Below are 12,790 nucleotides of genomic sequence, written 5' to 3'. Positions count from 1 at the left end.
ATCATGCTATCCGACAAAATGTGTTTCACTCTAAGGAATGCATCATATAGATCTTTCCTACCGAGATCAGCTTTTCTGAACTGGACAGGTGGGAACTCTTCGTATGACACACTCTTCGTTCCCGCGATCCCCCAGTCCTCAACCTTTGCTAGTCCGTGTCCTCCGCATGTTCATCCCTTCCCCTGACCCCAGTCCAGCACACAAACACCTTCTACCCTGCCAATGCACCAAAGGGCCCTTTCCTCTTCTCTATTGTTCTCCACTCAGCCAAGCACTACCTACCAATGCACCTGTGATGGTCCAACACACATGGACGGCGTCCATGATGGGCCCGGATGCTGCTAAGGAGTCGCTGATACCCCCAACATGTGGTGAGGGTAGCCAACAATTTAACTGTATGTGGTGATGGTGCCGGACGCATCACGGACAGGTTGTGATGTATGTTGTTGCTGCCTCAATGCCACCTCCAGATGGCTGCCTCAAATTTTCTGCAAGGAAAAAAAATGAATCCTGTATATATAAGATTTTTGGGAACAAGAGCTTTACACTACTATGAAATCTTATCAAGATATGACAATATCTATGCGGCTTCTTTCAGATGGTACTTTACTATAGATAACTGCATTATCTGCAAAATGTCTCAGGTTACTATTAATATTGTGCACAAGGTCAATAACAAACAACATGAACAGCAAGGGTCCCAACACTATCCTGGGGCATACCCAAAGTCACTTCTTTATCTGAAGATGACTCTCCATCCACGACAACATGTGTTCTCCCTACCAGAAAGTCCTCAATCCAATCAAGTTTCACTTGATGCCCCACATGACCATACTTTTAACAATAAGCATAGGTTTGGTACTGACTGTGAGCCAAATGCTTTTCAAAAACCAAGAAATGCTGCCTCTAAATCGCTGCCTTGATGTTTTTGGAATCCCTGCTGGTTGGCACCTAGGTGGTCTTCTGTTTGAGATACCTCATTATGTTTGAGCTCAGAATATGTTCTAAGATTATACAACAAATCTGTCAAGGGTATTGGACAGTAATTTTATCTATCACTTCTACTACCCCGTTTTGACCAATAGATTATAGTTAGGAGAGGGACTAGCTCAGTATAGAATATGACAGGGATTCACATCCCCCTGGAGCTCTGTTCAGTTTTAACAATTTCAGGTTTTAACTGAACACTACTGACACCAACATTTATTTCACTGATCTTTCCAGAGATACAAGGGTTAAATTGAAGCAATTCTCCTGTGTTTTCACTTGTAACTGTGTTATAAATTTTTGACATGTCTCCTGCATGCAAACCAAATGGATTGCAAATGTACACGAGATGTCTAAAACACAATTCACTGTTCAAGTAATACATGTACAAAATGCAATGAATGCTTGAATGCTCCTCAGGTTTCAAACAAAGACCTGAATCCTGTTCTTGCTTTATTTTCATGATCACATTAATTCTAGTGTGCAATTCCAATTTGTGGCTTTTATAAATAGTGTCACGAGTTTACGAAGCAAAGAATGTAAGCAGCCCATTATTAAATGTTATCAGTGGTTGTAACAACAACTGGCATGAACTATGTTGTTTATTCTAATTATGTCATGATTTCCAAGGTTGGTTAGTGTAGCGTTTCAAGATATTTATAAACATCCCAACACACCACTGGAAAGCAGTCGACAAGAGGTGCCCGTGAGTAAGTTGAATAAGAAATGTAGTGAGAAAGGGGAAACTGTGTGTTTTCCTTTCTTGTATGCAGTGAATGTGGAGCAGTCGTGGAGCCAGTGAGAAGGTGACCAGTAAACAGTAAAATGGTATTACAACCACTGGTCGTACGGGTGTCATTTGTGGCATAGTGCAGCAAGTGCCTGAATCCGAGAACCATGGTGTAAATGACGCACCAACAAGGGCATAATGAACGATTGAACAGCAGTAGTTGTTTATCTGGTTTGCTCTCTCAGATCCAGAAGTACGCATATACGGACATTTTTGAATGTTCTCAAGAGAATGGTATTACCGTAGCAAATGTTTGTTGTGTTGTTAAAAGTAATAGTGAAAATGTTGGGCACAATGTACCCCGTTTGTGATAAGTGTGGCTATTTATTTAGTAGTGCAGCAGAGAGAACTTGCAAAAACATTCCAGGTATCTTCACCACAGTTGGATCGACAGGGAGGTGACACGGAAGGATTCAGACCACCGAACAACTACTCTGAGACGAGACTTTCATCTGGCGGTGTATCAGGGTTGGCAAAATATTGTCCTGCTGTATCAGCCAGGGATGCAACTTCCCCATAGTGCTGGTGTAAGATCCACCACAAACCCTATAAAATATGTATCAGCAGGAGAAAGTGGAAAAATACACCCCATATGGTAACCGCGGAAAAGGCGAATGGAGAATGCACCAGCAATTAAGTGCAGAAAATTGATCTGAACCAGAATTACGACTCCAAAGAATAGAAGACAGAAGCTGCCCCTGACAACCAGCGATCAACAACAGTGTCTTACCTCACACGTAGCAAGGAATCAAGAAGAATAATATTTAAGAGCTTCTTTTGAACGAACTGTCTGATTAGTAAACACATAATGAATGGAAACTATAATTTACTGTTGGATACCTGAAACAGAAAAAAAAAAATAAGACAGTGGCAGCAAGAGCAGACATCGGCTTCAACTTCAGCGCTGGCTGCGGCTGTTCTACAACAAGCACACAGTTCACAGTTCCGCAGAAGGGTGAGCCGTGAACATTTAAAAAAAAAAAAAAAAAAAGTTGAGACATTTCTGTGAGTGTAGGGTTTAATATTAATACTGTTGATTAGTAATGAAAAGTGTATGCCAATCACAAGAAATACGGCAATGCAAAACGAGGAGTTAAGATTGATACTTGAAGGCATAAATAAAGAACAAGCAGAGAAGGATAAGGCAATACTAGAAGGTATGATTAAAAAACAAGCAGAGAAATACAGGGAAGGACAGAGAGTGGAACAAGTAGAACTAATTTAGTCTATTATTAAGGAACAAGTTACTGAATCAATCATAAAATACAAGAGGTTAAACCTAACTTAGGATCTAACTTTAATGCACAAGTTAATAATCAAAACATTAAAATAATGGAAATAAACTCTAGACTAAAGGAATTACGAGACTCAGTGCCATTAGAGGTGCAACAAGTACCTAAACAAGTGTTAACAGATCATTTACAGGAAAGTGTACATAGATTAACAACCAGACAGTGCACAGGCTACGTAAATAATGTGAATTCCCGATTCCAAGCGGTATGAACTAGTATTTCAGACATAAATAAGCAAATCACGTCCATATGGGAAAATGCTGCAGCAGGAACACCTGATGCTATACAACAGTTGGAGAAACGTTTACAGTTATTCGTAGAAAAAGAAGTAAAAGACAAAACAGAAATAAATAATGGCAAAATCACTTCTGGGGAAGGTACAATTAACAGTAAACAAGAACTTGATAGAATATGGAAAGCAATAGACAATAATAAAAAGAAATTAGAAAATTGTAAACCTGAAACTATAACAGGAGTAACTAAAGATGTAATAGAGGGTTTATCTATAGGTAATGGGATTAATTTAGCAAAGCAATTTCCAAAGTACAAACCAGACAGTGATGGACACCCAATTTATTTTTTACGAGTGTTTGCCCAAAAATTGGGATGACTTAAAGAAAATAGATTTCACATAAGGACACGTATTGGGAGAAGCAGTGGAATGGGGAAATGCTCATGCAGAAGAATTTGTGTCTCAGAAAGCTTTAAGAGAAAGCACTGGTCTTCAAGTATCCAGGAAAAATTAATCAAAGTTATTACACCCAACTCCATACAATAAGTCATGGGGCACATATTACAAGTATTTCAAATGGCATTTAACAAAAACTAAATACTTAGATGATCCAACAGATTTGCGCTTACTGAAAGTACTCATTAGATGTTTACCATACCACGTTCGACAAGGAATATTGTACAGAGAGTGGAAAACCGTGAATGAGTTATTAATGTTTATTGTAGGTTTAGACACTGAATACTGAAAGAAATGAAAATTATTCAGTGAATGACCAAAATACGGGGAACAAAAATAACATATCCTTTCCTAATTCCTTACCGCGGGTGAAGGAACCTAATTATTGTAGAGTAAGCAGTAATGAAACTGTTCACAGCAGGGATAATGGTCTAAATCATAATAACCCTAGAGGGGGAAGAATTCAGATTGATAACATCAATTCACAGTTGTTTACACCTCAAAACCAACAAATAAATATGCAACAAAATAACGTGGGGCAAACCACCATACTGTTGAAGTAAGTTCCAATCGGTATCCGGTCATAGTGACGGAAAACAAGAAAAATCCTAGGTCAACGGCCAGAATTCAGGATGTCGCAGAACAATACTCGGCCCACATATAAGTAAAATGATCGTTTATAGTAAAATGTCACCTATTAACGATTGGTTATTAGCGAAAGAGGAAAATTTAGAAAAAGTGCAACACAAACCAATTGCAATCAGAGGAATACGAAATCAAGGAGTGGAAATTTACATTGATTCAGGATGCGAAGTATCAATTATCGAGGAATGGCTATTAAGTGGAAGAATAAAGGAATTTCCTAAGTTACCTGTTACGGGAGTAAATATTGTAGGTATTACAGGTACTAAGAGTAATCTAGTGAAATGGGAAACAAGGATTACATTTTAAATAGGTCAACTTGTGTTTGAACAAACCATGTTAATAGTCCCTAAAATAAATACACAAGTATTACTAGGAGTAGATTGGTTAATGAAATGTGCGGTGGTAATAGACTTTCAGAGTGACTTCTTTAAGTGCAATCTAGATAACTATAGCCTAATAGAGAGATCTTGTTTAAGACAGATCGATGTCATGGACTAAATGGGAGTAATAATTTATGGTTAATAGCGAAAGCTGATTTGTACGCTAAGGCTTACGAATCTGAACTGTTGTTAACCCTTGCTCAAAAGGAAGAGCTATGTGGAATATTATGCAGATATTCAGATGTATTTTTAGACAAACCAGGGAATATAGCATATTATGTGTGTAGTTTTAAAATCAAAAGCAAGGAACCTTTTTTTTCTGTAGACCTCACCCTGTACCTATCAACATAAAACAGGGAGTACAGGAAGAAATACATAAAATGTTAGATAATAATGTTATAGAAAGAACCACAAGCACATACAACAATCCACTGTTAGTTGTCAGAAAGGAAACAGGAGGAGTGCGCCTATTACTAGATGCAAGAACCTGGAATCGTCACACTGAACTGGAGAGAGATTGTCCAATATGCATAAACGAACTACTTGCTTGTTTTGCAAAAGCAAATTATTTTAGTTCTGTGGATCTGATGGATGGGTACTGGCAGGTGAAATTAGCTAAAGAATCTAGACCTTATACTGCATTCCTATATGACGGAAAGTCTACCAGTTTAAAGTATTGCCATTTGGGTTAAACATATCAGCATCAGTGTTTATAAGAGCATTATATCAAGCATTAGGGAGAAAGTTGTTACAAGAGCTATTGATTTATGTAGAAGATATACTGATTGTTTCAGAAAGCTGGGAGGAACATTGTGATTTACTTGCAAGAGCAATAGAGAAATTCTATACCAAGGGAATAACTACTAAGCTCGCTACATCACATTTTGGGCGAGAGGAACTAAAATTCTTCGGACATCTCATAGGAATAAGAGGAATTAAACCAGATCCGTAATGCATTAAAGCGATTAAAGACTGTCCACATCCACAGAATGTAAAATAGTTACATTCCTTTTTAGGATTAGTGGGATTTTATAGACGATATATACAAGGACAGGTCATAGTAATCCACATATACTATCGCTATTAAAGCAAAAGGCAAAACGATTATGGGATGAAAATGCAGAAAAGGCATTCCAGGAAGTAAAGGATACCCTAGTCAATGCTCCTATTTTAAACCATCCAAGTCTTCGTGAACCATTTGGCATCACAACAGATGCATCAGAATATGGCATAGCAGCAGAATTATTGCGAGGGGAATGGGACCCAGAAGAGGGAGAAAATAAAACCATTGCTTTCGCTAGTTGCAGCCTAGACAAACACGAGCTGAATTATACAGCAACGGAGAAAGAATTACCGTATTTACTCAAATCTAAGCCACTCTTTTTTCCAGTTTTTGTAATCTAAAAAACTGCCTGCGGTTTACAATCAGGTTCAAAGTAAGCGGAAGTTCTGAAAAATGTTGGTAGGTGCCGCCACAACTAACTTCTGCTGTCGAATATACGCAGGGCTACACAGGCATGCTTTGCAGGCACAAAGATAAATACTGGCGCCAAAACCTCTGCATCAGTAAATAAATTAAAAGAAAAGGTAGAAGAATGTAAACATTATGCCATGTATTTTTTGTATTTGCTGCTATCTCATTTAAATCCTGTCTGCCTAATTAACTACGATACTAGAGTGAGACAACAGCAAACACGGAAGAATATACATATCATGTCATGTCATGCCTATATTTGTATTATTCTTACGCTGAATAGTGATTCAGTCAGAAATGAAGCACGGCAACTGACTAGATTTTTAAATCTAAGAGGACTCATTTCTGTGCAGAATGTAATGTACTAAACAGACGGCTGCAAAGATTTTCAAACAGAGAAAATTTTTTGCCAAACTCTCGTTCAGATCATCATCTATCACACGCAGTCTATTATTTGGTTCTTGTTGATCATTATCAAGGAAAGCAGCAGCGTAAGTAACAACAAATAGACTCTTGCCATTGTTTCGCTCATGAGACAATTCCTCTTTTTTTAATTGTAAGCCGCAGTAGCACGCACAAAAGCAAGCCATGCCACGAGCGGCGACAGGTCGTAAACACTCATTATCAGAATCCGACAAACAATGCATGACACAGTACAATAATGCACTTTCAGCTTATCAGATCAAAACAAAATAAGCAATCAATTCAAACCAGACGAAGCACGTGGTTCTAGACAAATGTACCTGCTGCAAACTTTGAGAAACATAAATCATCCAGTTTGGCATTGCAAACAAAGTTCATCACCTATTAATGTTAGCATGACAACAGAATATAATAAATTGGGTAGAAACTTCCAAGTTCTTGGGTTCAAATACTGATAAAAACTCAAAACTGGCCAACTCTGGGGATAAAGAGACATTCATTCATTAATGTTCTGTGGGGGAATATTCTGTGTTGTGGACATATCTAAGCAATTAGGGACGTCAACCGAAGGCTCAAATTGCATTCATTCACTGATTAAGTATGCAAAAATTCACTTCATTCTGAAAGTGACAGCAATATCCACAATTACAACAGTAGAAGGAAAGGATAACTCACTACTTCATACATGTTTTAAATGATCTATGCAAGAGGCTAAATGTAGTTAATGTCATGGCTCTTCTGTTGCACGATGCAGTCGGTAACTGCGAAATGAGTGATTGTAACTAAACAACTGTATTTGTTTTCAGTGTTAACAGCAGGAAGAAAACTAGATGTGGTGACAAAGTGACCTGTGGCAAATCCCGAGGCTGAGGTTTGGTTGGAATGTGACAATTCCACTCACCATTTGTCATGTTCACTGTCCTTCATTCAATTCATAGATATGAACTGCAGCATGCAAAGTAAGAGACAGGTACAGTGTCACTGGACTTCTGCCACGCAATCTGCTGTTCAGCTGACATAATCCGTACTACAATTTGAAAACATCATGTATAACATGGAAGTAACTAGCAAGCTACCAATGCAAATGGTAAATGTGTAACCAATATAGTAGGCACTGATTAAAGAAATGCAAGTGAACAAATTAGATACAGCATGCAATAAAAAACACGAGAGTTACTTGGCAGTCGCAAAGCAAACATTCGACAGTTTTTACTTACTGCTGTACGACTAGTTCTGACCGACTGTTTCACTCCTCCCCCAAATACATCCCCAAGTCCACCTCTGGGAGAATGGTGCAAGCAACTATGGCTTCAAAACAGTTACAGTGGGTGGTTCTGTAAGGCGGTGGAATGGTGAACAGTTCGATAGCTTGCATCAAACTCTAGCTGAGAACGAAGTTTGTTCAGTTAAGTGCTCCATGTGACATACCTGAAGGATAATTTAACAGTAATAATTTTATTACTAAGTCATTAGGGCAAATGGTGTCATTACACCAACAGATAATGTCAATAAATGTTACATTACTCTCTGTAAAAGAAGAGTAGGTTAAGTACTGCAATTACATTTAATCATTTTCCCTTCACACTGCAGAAGGTGCAGGCATGAGCCAAGCACATTATGTTTATAAGCATGCTCAGTAATAACTTAGACAAATAGTGGTATTTTATTGAATAATTTGTTACCTACATACGAACAACTATAAGTTCAATCTATAGTATCATGTATAAATATGTATTGTTTCTTGCAGAGCGTAATATATTTCCTCAACATTTTACTTCTGCCAACTACTGCTTGGTACAATGTACAGAAGAACAAAAGTTTATTGCCTCCATGATCTTTAGTTCGCAGAATGTTGGATTCTAATGTGCTCTATATATGAACATTTAGCATTTACTCTAATGACCACAAGCTGCAACAACAAGATGTCATGCAAATACCTAGAAATGCCGCCACATGATAATGCCAGACGACAATGCTTCTATAAAACCCAAAATGAGACATTTCATAAAACTTCACAGAGACAATTAGTGATAGTTCTTGAGAAGCAAATTACTCTTACAGCAACACACTTTAAATTTTTTGCCCACAATAATTTTTGCCATGACATTCATTGGCTTCATTATCAGGTGACAACAATTGGAATCAAACATTTCCCTTGACCTACGTAGGTCAACCACAGCCGATGATACCAAAAACCAAACACCTGCAACTGCGATAAATAAAACCAAACCCACATCACCTCGAAAACACAAAAATCAAACTTCCTCACAGAAATTAAAAACAATAGATACACGATAAACACACAAAACATCCCTACTCATGAACAATAGACCCAAAAAAACACTTACCACCAACAAATTCCGGCACAGCGCACTTAGTTGGCCAACACTCACTCACTCACACACTCACTCACTCACTCACATACCAAATAAAAACCACAAAAATAAACTGAACCCAATCACACATTACAAGTCAAAAACAACTAACAAAAAAAAGATCCTCTCGAACATAATCATAAAAGAATCCCCCGCCCCCCAACACCCACCTAAATCCACAACCATTTCCCACAATCACCCCCCACATACCGAACACCCTCAACTAACCACTATCCTGTACATCTTCCCTACTGCCCACAGAAGAACACGAAGAATACAATAATGCCCAGGGACACACTTCCAACATCAATACTCATCTAAATGAGATGGAGGGTTAGAAGAGCCACTCTTCCCTTCCTTATAACTGATTTAACCCCCCCCCCCCCCCAAAAAAAAAAAAAAAAAAGAAATGTCCATTGCATTAGCACATGCACCAGTTTCACAAACCCTCTTCTCCAAACCCCTGTATGATGAAAAAGCATCTGAAACTACAGTACTCCCCTCCTCAATTAACCCTTCAAGTCCCTCTTAGTGCGCCCCTGCAATACCCGGAAAACATAATCGGCATACCCACCCCACAAAGTAACAACCTCCCCACACCCACAAACCTACCGGAGATGTACCTCTCCCATACTTCCCTCTTCCCAAACTGTGACTCACCTATGTCAAACACTAACCCCGGCACACCCAACTTACTCTTATACTGACATACTCAGAACACACTGCCCTACAAAAAGAAAACCAATCTAATACCGTCCTCTCACTCACTACAGTCGCATACACACAAAAACTAATAGGGGACCTGTAACAAAAATAGTACGTCATGAAAATAATCTCTCACAGCCAACCTAGATTTCTCGAACCAGGTACCGCGTCTACAGGAGCTCCAAACATTGTCCTTCCGACACCAACACATGTACACGTCCATGGTCCGAGACGCCGGAACTATCGCCAGCCGCATATTCTCTCGGCAAAACGCCACACTTCACAATTTCCGCTATTAATCCAAACACCTGCAGGAACTTAATCGAGGACAACATATCCTCTCCCATCTCCGCCCGCAACATGGTGCTATTTCACTTTATCATCATATTCACACCTAAAAAGAGAATCCAATCAATAAATTAAACGTCTTACCGCACCACAAACAGCAAACCAAAAAACGTATCGAAAACGCTGACACGTAAACAGAACACAATAAAACTGATAACTCACTGAAAACAATTTCAATCCTTACGTCATGAACAATGCCAACAACTCCGCTCTTCCAAAACCAAAGTTCAAATAAACCCATTACACCACGTAAGACAACGCACATACATACACACACCACCAGAAGGAATCATCAAACACAAGAAGACATCTACAAACAACCAACTCAAACTAAACTCAGCGCCGTAATGTCACAGACCACAACATCCGTAACATCACGGGTCAAACCAGACGGGTGGAATCTGACGATTCAGTTGACTCCAGAACTCGGGCTACGCTAGAATTAGAGACAACAGAATTCAGATTAAACAAAAAACATTACAAGTAAACTTCTGGTAAAGGCGGATGCGCATCATCGCAATCTACAATACACACATCATCTCTACTCCTCCTACATACCACCCCCCCCCCCCCAAACAACTTCGAGCCATATTGTAACCACGACACGCGAACGACCTAAACAAAAAGAGCATCATACACGTCAACTACACAACGTGTGGCAAAAAGTGGCACACTCTTCACTCACGTTGTGCACTATATAGACCCATACTTTCCTGAGCACACAACTATGTAAGATTCGCAAATAAGAAGCTATCTACAGAAACGAAACTGCGCTTATAGAAGTCATACTGAGCTTATATGAACTTCAAATTTATAAATTATCTTAACGAATTTCATATTATGACTCCCAAGTACATCAAACAACGCAGTTTTGTGAATCATTTTAATACTACCGGTAAATCCCAAACAACGTTATTCACAACTGGGATACTCAACTAGCTGTTCCAGCCATGATACGTCTGCATGACACAACCACGAATACATACGATGTTTCTTTCGCCTGTAACTTGTTGACCGCAGAGTATTTTCATGCCGTACTTTCACATTTTGCTCACTCATATTATCACGCAAATATTAAACCTAACTACGTTTAATAAGAAAAAAAAAAGATAAGCGGAGTCAACGGTCAAGAGACAATTATTAGATCACTCACATCTTGATTTTCTAAATGTACTCCACACAACAAACTTTTAAAAAAGTGACATCTATTAAGAGTGACGACTGTCGTCTGTTCTGCTTTTTAAAATTTTTAAGAATAACTATCAGTGATGCCATCCTCTGAACCTCAAAGTCCCAACCTGTTACTCAAAATGTCCCTTCTCTGTATAAAGTGTCCCATGGTAAGGAAAAACATATGATGCCTAGGAAAAGTGCGTGAGAGAGAGAGATAGAGAGCGGAAGAGAGAGAGACAAAAGGTATAACAAAAGAAATAATGGCTGACGATTCCACATGCAGCACAATAAACTAGTAGTAGAGTTTAAAATGCAACTACAATATATAACAGCACCCTCGCAATACTACATCATATAATGTAAACTCAGGACTTACATTATTGAAGTGCTTGCTTATCCTTTCAGAAAATACAGCCTTCCTTTTGAAGAGATATACACGTACACCTCCCTCTTTCAGTCACCATCGCACAGTTAAACTTTCACTTAATACAAGTTTTTCTTATTGTGAAGCATGAGTTGTTTTTGTTCCACTTAATAAGTTGTGAAGTTTTCTTGAAATAAACATCTCACAAAACAAATGAATTTCATTTCTCACCTCGAATTCTGTTTCATTTTCTCTTTTTTACATCACTTGCAATAGAAAATATTCTTTCGGATTCAGCATTAAAATGTGGAAGTGAAAGAACCAGCTCAGCAAGTTTACTGATATTCTGAATCCCTGATACCGGAAATCTTTCAAGTTTGAGATTTCACTCTGCATACGATCCAAGTCCATTTCTGAAAGTTCCTTCTTCCTATTTCAGCCACAAACGGTAGACTTCTCCATTCAGCTGCAAAGGTAATTACATCAGATCCTCCAAACTTCGATGCGACTCGTGATACAAATCTGGTACCTTCTGTCAGCTGCTAATGCAATATTTGACTCTACGAATTTTAAGTCTCCAAAAAATTCATAGTGTATAGGCAGATCCTTCATTTATTCGATTGCTGCGATATAGAAATCAGTGCATTTAAGCCTTAGTTTATGAATTTCCTTTCCACATTTCCTAGCGAGTTTGTAATAACCGTTCACATTTGGGACCAAGATATTCTGGTTCTAATAGGAGATAATGGTATGATGGAAGTTTATTAATCTTGTGTATTTCAGTGAGAACGCCAGGGTTTTGAAACTTCTGACCAATGTTTTATAAACAGACCCAAAGAATCTCCTGAAAACTTGTGAATTAATATTTTCCTCAATTGGACAAGAGCGTTAAAAGTGTCGAAGTAAACCGAAATATACTTTAGAGACAATATGTAATCACTGAATACACAAACAACGAACAACGTAGCCAACATGTGGAGGGATCAATGTTGCAAACAAAAACATGTTCTGAGCTAAGTGTAAACGCGCATTATAATACACGAACTTTCAAATTCGCGAAGCTCTGTTTCTGCAGACGTTAATCTTGAACAGTTGCTAACTGGAAGTAGTGCAAAAACACGTCCCAGTTTTCCAGCAGACGAACAA

The 12,790-nt window shown here is 38.5% G+C and overlaps 1 long non-coding RNA gene across 7 annotated transcripts in view; it reads right to left on the bottom strand.

The window, feature by feature from the left end:
• Nucleotides 1-11,308, bottom strand: part of LOC126227766 (uncharacterized) — a 305,322-nt gene extending 294,014 nt beyond the window's left edge. For 4 of the 7 annotated variants that reach the window (XR_007544049.1, XR_007544052.1, XR_007544054.1 and 1 more), the window contains exons 1-2: nt 7,897-8,242; nt 283-488 (exon numbers count right to left, since the gene is read on the bottom strand). This is a non-coding gene — a long non-coding RNA (uncharacterized LOC126227766). Of the gene's footprint in view, nt 1-282; nt 489-7,896; nt 8,243-9,902; nt 10,154-10,269; nt 10,391-11,260 lie in introns of those variants that run through there. The other 3 variants (XR_007544050.1, XR_007544051.1, XR_007544056.1) reach the window with 3 other exon arrangements.
• Between the last annotated feature and the right edge of the window lie 1,482 nt (nt 11,309-12,790).

This window comes from Schistocerca nitens, unplaced genomic scaffold, assembly GCF_023898315.1.
Source record: "Schistocerca nitens isolate TAMUIC-IGC-003100 unplaced genomic scaffold, iqSchNite1.1 HiC_scaffold_340, whole genome shotgun sequence".
Lineage (NCBI taxonomy): Eukaryota > Metazoa > Arthropoda > Insecta > Orthoptera > Acrididae > Schistocerca > Schistocerca nitens.
The sequence above is the reverse complement of the archived record's forward strand: the minus strand, read 5'-3'. Positions and strand labels throughout refer to the sequence as shown.